Source organism: Apis dorsata, unplaced genomic scaffold (assembly GCF_000469605.1).
Source record: "Apis dorsata unplaced genomic scaffold, Apis dorsata 1.3 scaffold_295, whole genome shotgun sequence".
NCBI classification, from domain to species: Eukaryota; Metazoa; Arthropoda; class Insecta; order Hymenoptera; family Apidae; genus Apis; species Apis dorsata.
In genome coordinates, this window is record NW_006263570.1 from 1,191,351 (window position 1) to 1,201,173 (window position 9,823).

General features: G+C 34.4%; 1 protein-coding gene and 1 long non-coding RNA gene across 6 annotated transcripts in view; both read right to left on the reverse strand.

Moving 5' to 3' along the window:
* The window catches only part of LOC102671131, a 46,364-nt gene that overhangs the window by 15,734 nt on the left and 20,807 nt on the right, over positions 1-9,823 (reverse strand). Inside the window, exon 2 of one of the 5 annotated variants that reach the window (XR_422020.2) lies at positions 6,368-6,450. The exons of the other annotated variants lie outside the window; for them this stretch is intronic. The gene's annotated coding sequence lies outside the window, so the exon portion shown is untranslated. The remainder of the gene's footprint in view (positions 1-6,367; positions 6,451-9,823) is intronic. 5 annotated transcript variants of the gene reach the window in all.
* Positions 4,140-9,823, reverse strand: part of LOC116185846 — a 26,106-nt gene continuing 20,422 nt past the window's right edge. The window contains exon 3 of the long non-coding RNA XR_004150748.1: positions 4,140-4,803. This is a non-coding gene — a long non-coding RNA (uncharacterized LOC116185846). The remainder of the gene's footprint in view (positions 4,804-9,823) is intronic.

Here is a 9,823-nt window from a genome sequence, read left to right on the forward strand (position 1 = left end):
GGTTATCAGCAAGAATTGAAAGCAGGTATCGGTGTGCACCGTCAATGTTTCACGCTAGGAAACACCGTATAGACCGAGGAGAATTCCATTTACGACGATCAAGGAGCACCTGATCCCTCGATCGATTCACCTTGCTTTGCCAAGCAGTGAGAACACATCGATGATCGCGTTGCAACGCCATTGTTCCGATCTTCCGACCATCGCGAGCACGCGACTAACCCCCTTCGTCCCCTTTCCAAGCACGAAAGAGAGAGAAAGCACGATTCGTACGTGCAAAAGGCAAGTGACGAAAGTCAACGAATATCCGTCCACCTGATAAGATACGCTTCTTAATTCACTTTGAGTCATATCACTTATCTATTCGAAATATATCTCGGTTAACTAAACTAAGATCGATAAGGTCGTTATACAACGCTACGGTAAACGAGAAATCCCGGTTAATGTGTATAAGTTTAACGAGGTCTCCCTGACGATTGGACCTGTTGCTGACCACCGACGTTTAATATTAATGGAGTACATAAATCACCATCACCATATTATCCCTTTCTTTGCCAACTTCTTAATCTCGAAAACTTTATAATCAAAAAATTCATTCATCGCGTTACAATTTATGATTCGACTGATTTTAGAAAGCTTGTTAAATTGCTCCCTATTCATTTTACGATTATTCATTTTGCGATTCATTCAAAAATCTTGAAAATAACTATTGCCCATTGCCGAAGGAATTTACTCTGTTTGCGAGAGAGCCTTTTGGATACCTGGGCCCAGGTAGAGAAACGTCCAATCGTCTTTCTGCAACAGGGCTACGCGTTGTTCCTTGACGAGGGTCGGACATTAGGCCACATCGAAGGAATCTTCTTTCTCTTTCTCTTTTTTAAAGGTAGACCCTTTGATCTGGTCACGAGGACAGTGACTCTCAAAGTAAACACGATAACTTATCTATTGGAATATAGAGGAGTAAATGATCAATAATTTGAGAACATAGTTTTATTTTCTTTTCGATTCTCGTCGACAATCTAGCCAGATTGATCGGAGTTCTTTAACCTTTCGTATGAAACGAGGAAGAGGATTTAATTTGTTTTTTTTTTTTCTTTTTCAAAACTAGATACAAATAATGATTGAAGAAGAAAAATAATTAAATTCAACTGATAAATATTAATATTGCTGTGGATTCTTATATGAATAATCGGGATGGAATTTTTGAAAGAATAACTTGCTAATTGCTATGCTTTACAAGATCACCATTCTGGATAAAATCAATTTTGCGGAAGGAAGTGGTGCAAGATGTGGTACGATATAAAAATAATTCTGACAAATGAATTTTCGTGATATCACATTGTAGACCTATATTTGAACATGTTTCGCTTGTGTAATATCGAATTATAGCCAGAAAATATAGTGAAGGAGTAAGAATAGCGAGCAATCGTTAGGACTCTAAGAATCGGGGATCATGACCAGTCACGTATTCGTCATACGGTAACGAAGAATTGAACTGGACGCGTCATCGGGATCCAAACAATGACTTTATCTTCGCGGAATCTGACGAAAGCGAAACTTCTCTAACATCAACAATTCACTTCCAATTTTTCAGACATTCCCGTTATTTACTCGAAATATTCATATCTATAAGAATACTTCTCTTGGCCAAATTTTTTTTAAAAATAAAAAAACAGAAAGAAATAGAAAAATTCGATATCCCTGTAAATATGGAAAATCAAAAATCAAAAAATTTTCATTTATTGATCTTATCTCTTTAAAAAAGTTATTGTTTGATCTTTTGAATTTGAAGAAGAAGAAGAAAAAAAAGGACTGGCGATAGTTATAATTTCGGCAATAAAATAAAAGCTCTATCGTGTTAGAGTTTCGGGGCCCCAATCCTACTTGGGAGAGTCCCGCAGACAAGCTTTGGACCCTATTGTTGGATTCGGGGTAGGACAGCCCGTATATATACCCTCGCAGGCAGGCAAACGAGGGTTGCAACCTTTTATACGGCGAAGGGTCGCCAGTCGGCTATCGGCCCCCGGTTCTTTTTGTCTGGTTCGTCGAAGCGACAACGGAGAAATCCCCCCTTGTCAGGCAGCCGGGCGACTGTACCATGCCTGCCTGTTTGCCTGTCGTCCTATGACTGACGACAGCAGGCCAACGCGTATTTCTTTGCCTCGACGAGCGGAAACGAACTTTTACCAATCTTGCTACTAGGAAATGACTGGTGATAGAGGAGAATGGAACAACTCGGATAGAAATACTGTAATCGTGACAATTTTAGGGAATTTCTGATTTAAAGGATCGTGGGGAGAGAGGTTGAAAATTTTGAGATCAATCTTTCTCGGTTGCTGAATTATGAAAAGGAAATTGTATAATAGGGATAAAAAACAATGATTGGTGATAAATAATAATTAATAATAAACATAAATTTCTTATAAATATTTTAAAAAATAAATATTTTATATACAACATATGCGTAGAAATTGCATTAAGTTAACCTCTTTCCTATGATTATCATCTTTAATCAAGAAATGCAAATGATCATGAAAAAACTACAATTAAGACTTTATATTTATGCTCTTACGATACCATCATCGATTTTACATGACTATTTGCATCTATTTATTTAAATTTCGATTTGACGATGAACATTTTATTTTTATAAATAATTCTTGAAATTTGTCATATTTAATATAGATAAATATAGATAAATTATTTAAAAAATAAATAATATTAATATATAAATAATAATAAATAATAATTTATGAAAATATAAACATTATTATTTTTACTCAAAACAATTATATCACAGAAATTAAATCAATTTGAAAAAGATTTAAAAGAAGTTCGATAATCAGACATTTCTTCCATCATATTTTCATTTTTATCAGCTCACAACAGCGATTCTGCAACCAAACGAAAAAGTTTTTCAATAATGAAAGGGAATCGATTCCCTTTGGGGACAGACCTTTAGAATACAATTTTCTCTACTTCATTGCTAGCTAACGATCTTCGACTTTATGACAGTGACTTGCACATTTCTTCTCGTATAATTAACTCTATCCAAATCAAACTTCGCCAGAATTTTTAAAAATTTTAATAAAAATAAAAATCGATATACATATATATATATATATATATACACAAACATTTACCCAACATAATGCAACTTCTCAACTCAGCATCTCGCGATTACGTAAGCATCGCAAGAGCGCGAAGAACAGCATGCCGCGTGACGGCTTTGAAACAGGAAAAGATCCTAGAAAATGGCGGAATATAGCGAGGCGCGAACCGCGCCTGCGGCTCATCAACGCCACTGCGTTCTCGTCGCGTCTCTCACCGATGCTGGAGGAGCCAAGTGGAAGAGTTTACTGTTAGCCGGAGTACACGTAGTATACACAACTAGTGTGTCTAATAGCAAAAGCTACGGGATGTATATCGGGGAGCTAGCTGGTCGTACGACCAACCGACCAGCCAACCAAGCACCACACAGCAGCAGCCATTGCGTTCACCAGACTAGAGAGCCAGCTAGGCCAACGACAGCCGGTTGGGTGTTGGTGAAAGGTGTGGCCGCGTTGGCTACACAAGAAAACGAGAATGCAATATTCCGGCTGCTTACACGATATTCACCGTCAAATACGCAGTCGGTAGAAAAGCATGGAGAGAATCGACTAACTCTAGGCATAATCGTTCTCATCCTGCTGCTTGATTATTCTCTTATTCTCGATGTCGATGAATATCCATCGAACGAAAGAAAAAAAACAAAAGAAAGAGAAGAATAGAGAAAGATATCGAAAAGAACTTTGATGACTTTCCGGATATGGTCGAGAATGATCCAAAAAGTACGGCTTAATGCGATTCTTAAATGATCTCTTATGCCTATGTTTTCAAACGCCAAGTATCATTCTGTTGATCCTTACGGAGGATACTTGGCCTACCTTTTTCAGGTATTCACTGATTCATTGTCGGATGTTATGCTGTTCTCTATATTTACATATACGGAACCGGAAGATCGTTGTCGTATGATGATACCTACGAATTTTCGGTTTTGTGAAGAAGAAAAATACTGGAACAAGTTTTTTTAAAGGCAACAAATTTTTTGGGAGAAAAAGTTTTTATTGTATGAACTATACAACTGATTGATAATATATTATTGCCTCAAGTATATATACACTCTTATTCTTTAAGCATTTAATAGTGTATTTTAATAATTTATTTAATGATACATTTTTATGTCAACACTTTTTTGTTAGATTATTTTGGTAAAGATAGATTTTTCACGCGATAAATTCCCGCGAAAAAAGAAAGAATGGCAATGGAAGATATTCGCCTGTAGCGGTACTGTCCTTGCACGATCGCCTCGAGCAATACCGGCCCGGGTCGTAACTGTTCCCGTATCCTGCCTCGGCTATTCCTAGCTCGGTGTCGAGCAAAGTGCAACTATATTAAGGAGATTATGAGATATTGAAAATGACGATGAATACACGGGATACAATCCTCGTTTCGCCATCCAATATTATTTTATTACACTAATATAGTTAAAATTACCAAAATGCATATAAATTTATAATTATAGACTTTCTTAATATCCACAGATATACTACTATGAAATATTTATAATACAATTTTTTGAATTTTTAAATTATAATATTTAATTTCATAAAAACTATAAATGAAGATGATAGATTTTCATAAACATTTTCATAACTAATTATTCTCATGTATATTACGAATCATTATCACAGACCAATCATAGTTGAATTGATTTGTGTCAAATGTAAAGTCTGTTTCTTTTGTTTATATATGTATATATAACGTCTAAGATATTGCACGAAGACTGTCTAGAATCATGGAGAATAGATAACATATACATGTTAATAGTGCGAAGTTTGATGAAGTTATATCACATTCAAAACGAAATATCTTGGTCATATTTGTATTTATATATTAGTATGTTATATTCTTCGAGTCTCGAAATTTCTATATGAAAAATTGAAGATAGAATGTTGCAGTTTTTTTCCTATACATTTTGCCGCGAATAATAACCGACGTTGCAAAATTGACTGATATAATGAAGCTCCAGCGAAAATCGCTTGCATAAGGCAGCCGCTCGACACGAGCGGGCTGAAGAACACGATACCGAGTGTACGTTGTCAGCACGTCTACGATAGCTGGTGGATGTAAAAAGAAAAAAAAAATAAATCGATTATGTGAGAATTAAAGAATGATTGTTGTAGTGTGAAACTCCAAATTACACGATCGATATAATACGTTAATTGATCAATAATTGTATGAAAATAAATTTCAGAAATTTTTTTTTTAATTCTTTTAAATTGAATGGCCCTTTTTTTACATATAAAAATATTATAAATAGATAATTTAATAATAAAATATAATAGTAAATTATTAATCAATTTATAAAATGTATGTACATAATATTAAAAAATATGTAAAAAAATTTAATTAATTTCATAAAATAAAAAATTAATTCGTAATAATAACTATTCTTTTCCTTTAAAAGACGAACTTCGTTATTGTTTTTTTAAAAAACTTATTCGAAATAAAAGAAATACTTTTTTTCTTTTAATATTATCTATATGATAATATCCTATCTTTCTACATAAATTTTTATAACATTATTTTTCGTAATTAATGATTTGTATTTATGTGAAATGAAATGTATAAAATTTAGTTACGTAATATTATATAAGAATAATTTCAATTTAATATGCGATAAATATAATATTACGAATTTAAGGGGTTAAAGAGCGTTTCTATCTGACATTACCCTCCTGATTGCTTTCACCGAAGTAATGACGTCGAATGCATCCGAGAAACCGATTTTGCTAATTTTACAAAATGATTTGTGTACCGTTCGCCACTCATGTTGGTGTCGTTTCACAGGCAAGGTAAGTCGAACCCATCATCGAAAAATCATTGAAACGTTCAAGAACGTTAAAGGAGATCGTACGAGTCGAATTTACGAGCGTGTCAGCCACGCGCGCTGGTGAAACCAGAGGCAAGCAAAACAACGAGACGACGACGATACGAAAATAAAATCCGTCCCGTCGTTGCACGATGTTCGCGGCCCGTTCCGACGACGCAGCCAAGGTTACGTGCGACGACGAACCAACGAGTCTCCTCGTGAAAGTCAAATTTGTAAAGCGCGTATATGAGAGAGCACATATATGAGAGAACGTGTGAGAGCATTCGCGCGCGCGCGTCTTTTCTCGAAGCGAGCGCGCGTAGAAGCGAATGCAACGCCAACTGGCGGCATATAAGCGCGATATCGTTTTTTCGACGCCGCGACGAAGCAACGCGTCGCCACTGCTGTTCCTTCAAGGCTGCGCCGTTACGGCTGACGTCTCTTGCTGCTGCTTACCGATTGCTCGATCCCGTCGTTGGTTGGTAATTAGCGATGGGAAGTTTGTACGAGTAACGCCGGCAATGTAAATCTTCCAATTCCTGCGTAGAAAAATCATCACGTCGAAATTTTGTTGATTATTAAGATTATTGCAGAAATATTTAATTATTTTTTGCGATCAACTAATCGTTCTAAACATTTGTTGATATATGATCAATACTTAGATGCAACTGGCAACTGATAAATGTGCATCAAAAACGTAGGATTAAACTGTTTTCAATAACAGACTCCAGTGGTAAAATCGATCTATTACAGTATTTATGCGATGGATTCCTTTATGGTATAATATTCCAATTAAACGGAACTATTTAACCTTTGCATTTTTTCTAATTTTTTTTAACAAAGATTCAGATTTTACGTGATTTTGTGCGTACATATATGTACATATATATATATGTATATACATAATTTTCATTTGCAGAAGTAGTTTTATAGATGGCAGATGCAAGGATAAAGTTAAATATGATAAATGCGACGAATACTGGTCTTCTCTTTATCGTTCTCGTCTCGATAATATACAATATAGATATGGTAAGAACATCACGCGATATGGTATTAGCAAGATATGAATGTATCAACGCAAATCTAGTATGATTGCAATGATTCTTACTAGGAAATAATATAATAAAAAAATTATTTTAATTATAAAAATAGCGCAGATATGATTGCGTTTTCTTTAGTTTTTAATAATAGTATCTATGTTCAAGGTTATATCAAAACAGTTCTACGCCATTATCAATATCGATGATGTAGCTTACTACTAGATGATACGAGTAATGCTAGAACAGTAACGAGAAAGAGCTAGCAGTAAACGCAGACGACGTAGACGCTGAAGACTGGCTCTGTCCCGCTGCTGCTGTTACTGTTATTTTTAACTCGACGCCGACGCGTCGAGTCCGTAGTCTAAAACCGTCTACCCTCCTTCCTCCCTGTACTCCACCAGATCAAGCTTCTCTTCTCTACTTCTTCGTTTTCTTCTATATGACCCGAACGATAGAAAAGACGATTAGTGAAGTAATTACTTTGAATGGTATTTCCAAAATGAGGAATTTTCTATTTTAAAAATGAAGAGCGATAAGTTAAATTTTAATGGAAAAATCCATTATTGAAATCTATGATAATTAGTTCTCGTAACTATGCAATTAGAAATTTTTAAAACTTTTATCCATAATTATTATAAATTCGACTTCAATTAAAATTTTTTTCTTCATTTTGTGTATTTTTTTTATAATTACATATTAAACAATGATAAAATTATAAAAAATTTTTTTTATACAATAGTTTTGAAAATTATTCGTTATTGATTTTACTTAATTTTTTAATTTCCTAAGAATAAAATGTAAATGTAATAACAGGAATTACCATATAAAATTGCCGCGAGAAAGGTATTTATTAAAAAAGTTTTAGCAATGTCCGTCACAAAAGAGTGCCGTGAGCGAAGGAAAATTTGTTTCGAAACCCAGTTTTCCCGCCAGTCGAATTGGCAACGCTGCGTAACCAGAGAAAATCAAGAAAGAACGAGACAATGCAATATTGGCAACGTGGAAAAAAGAGAGGGGACGAAAAAGAGAGACCTCGAAACGTGGCAACGCAGCGCCAATGCGTTGTAGACTCGGTTCCGTACTGATACCCACGCTCTGAGGTCTCGCACGATGTCGCTCTTGCGCTGAACAAAATATCTCTACACGAACTTTCTACTCGTAAGAATGGGGTTGTCGGCGCAATAATCATACAACATTTGAGGGTAGAATTTTCTTATTTAATATAAAATTGTCTATTTATTTTTTAATTTATCTATAATATAATAAGATTAAAGAAAGAAATGTTCCATACTTAATATAATATTAAAAATATTTGAATTATAAAATTAAGTTCTCTATTTCTAACAAGATAATGTATAATCAAAAACATTATATTTTTTTCATATTTGATATAAATATTTTAATTGATATATTATTAAAATTATTTTCTGAAAAATAATTATTTAAATATGATAAATTTTTATTTGTTTTTTTTTTAAGTTTTTTATATACTTTAAATAATAAAGATATATTTATTTTATTTATAATAAAATGAAATACTTTTCTTTTTGAAAAACAATTGAAATTTGAAAGGCTCTAGTCCATCGTATATCGCTGTTTCTTCAACGTTGGCTGGGGCAACTTTCTAGTTTAGCGTATAGGTGTACGTAGCACGTACGCATGGCTCTGGCTCATATATAGCAACGTATGCGTTAATCGTGTGCGTACAGGGAGTATGTATGCGTGTCCGTCATATTAGTATATGTTTCTTTTTCTATCCTTCGCGCACGCGCGCGCGCGCGCGCTCACGCTCTCCCGAGCGTGTGGAGGAAAACTGGTTCCAGGAGAATAGAGCAACTGCGCCTTACCAGCAACAGCAGAAGGAACGAAAACCTCGACACCCTCGCGCGTGAGTTTAATCTCGTACCCGTATATACCATGATCCTTTCCACTCGTGAATATTTGGAACGTCTGCAAGGACGTACCGCAAGGTGCCTTTCAACAACGAATCGTAACTGAACTTCTTAACAGCAACTACTAGATTTTTTTTTTTAAATTCTCCGTCTCATAGAAATATATTATATAATTGTTTATTGTATGTAGTAAATATTCTAGACTCTAAAATGATTCTAGACTCTAAAATTTAAAACAAAATATTTAAGTTTCATTTCCGGTATTGTTGATTCGAATAATTAACAATAGAAACTAAATTATAAATACAATATGATTTTTTTTCTTTATATTTTGTAATTGAATATCAATTTTTAATTTTTTTAAATTTAGATTAATAAAGATTCATAAAGATTTTTAAATTTAGATTAAAAATTAATATATATTTTACAGGATTTTATACATCTATTAATTAAATACGCCTTAGCAACGAAAATTTTAATAGACATGTCTGTTTTACCGACAGAGTTTTCTATTAGTATTTAATAGCGAAGCATTCCTTTTTTACATACTATCATTTTATAGCTCTTCTATTTCTTTATATCTTTCTTCGTTGCATGTGCAGATATGTATACACATACATGTTGCTATATATATATATATATATATATATATATATAGCGTCGTACNGCGATGGTGCTCTCTCTGTAATATACGTATCCTCGTTTGACTTTGGGGTAGTTTTACCCTCGCGGGCGGGCAACGGGTTGATTGCACTGACGGCCCCGCATTTGGCAGCTTTCTCACTCGCTCTTTTTTTCTGTCCCTATCTTTGTCCTCTCTCTTTCTCTGACCATTACCCTCTCACTTCCCCGCCTTATTCCTTCCTGTTTTACTCTCGTGTTCCAGCACCGTTTTCTCTCTCCCTCTTTACGTCGCACTCCTAGTTATTCTTTCCTTGTCTTTCTTTTTTCAATCTCTCTCTCTCTCTCTCTCTCTCTCT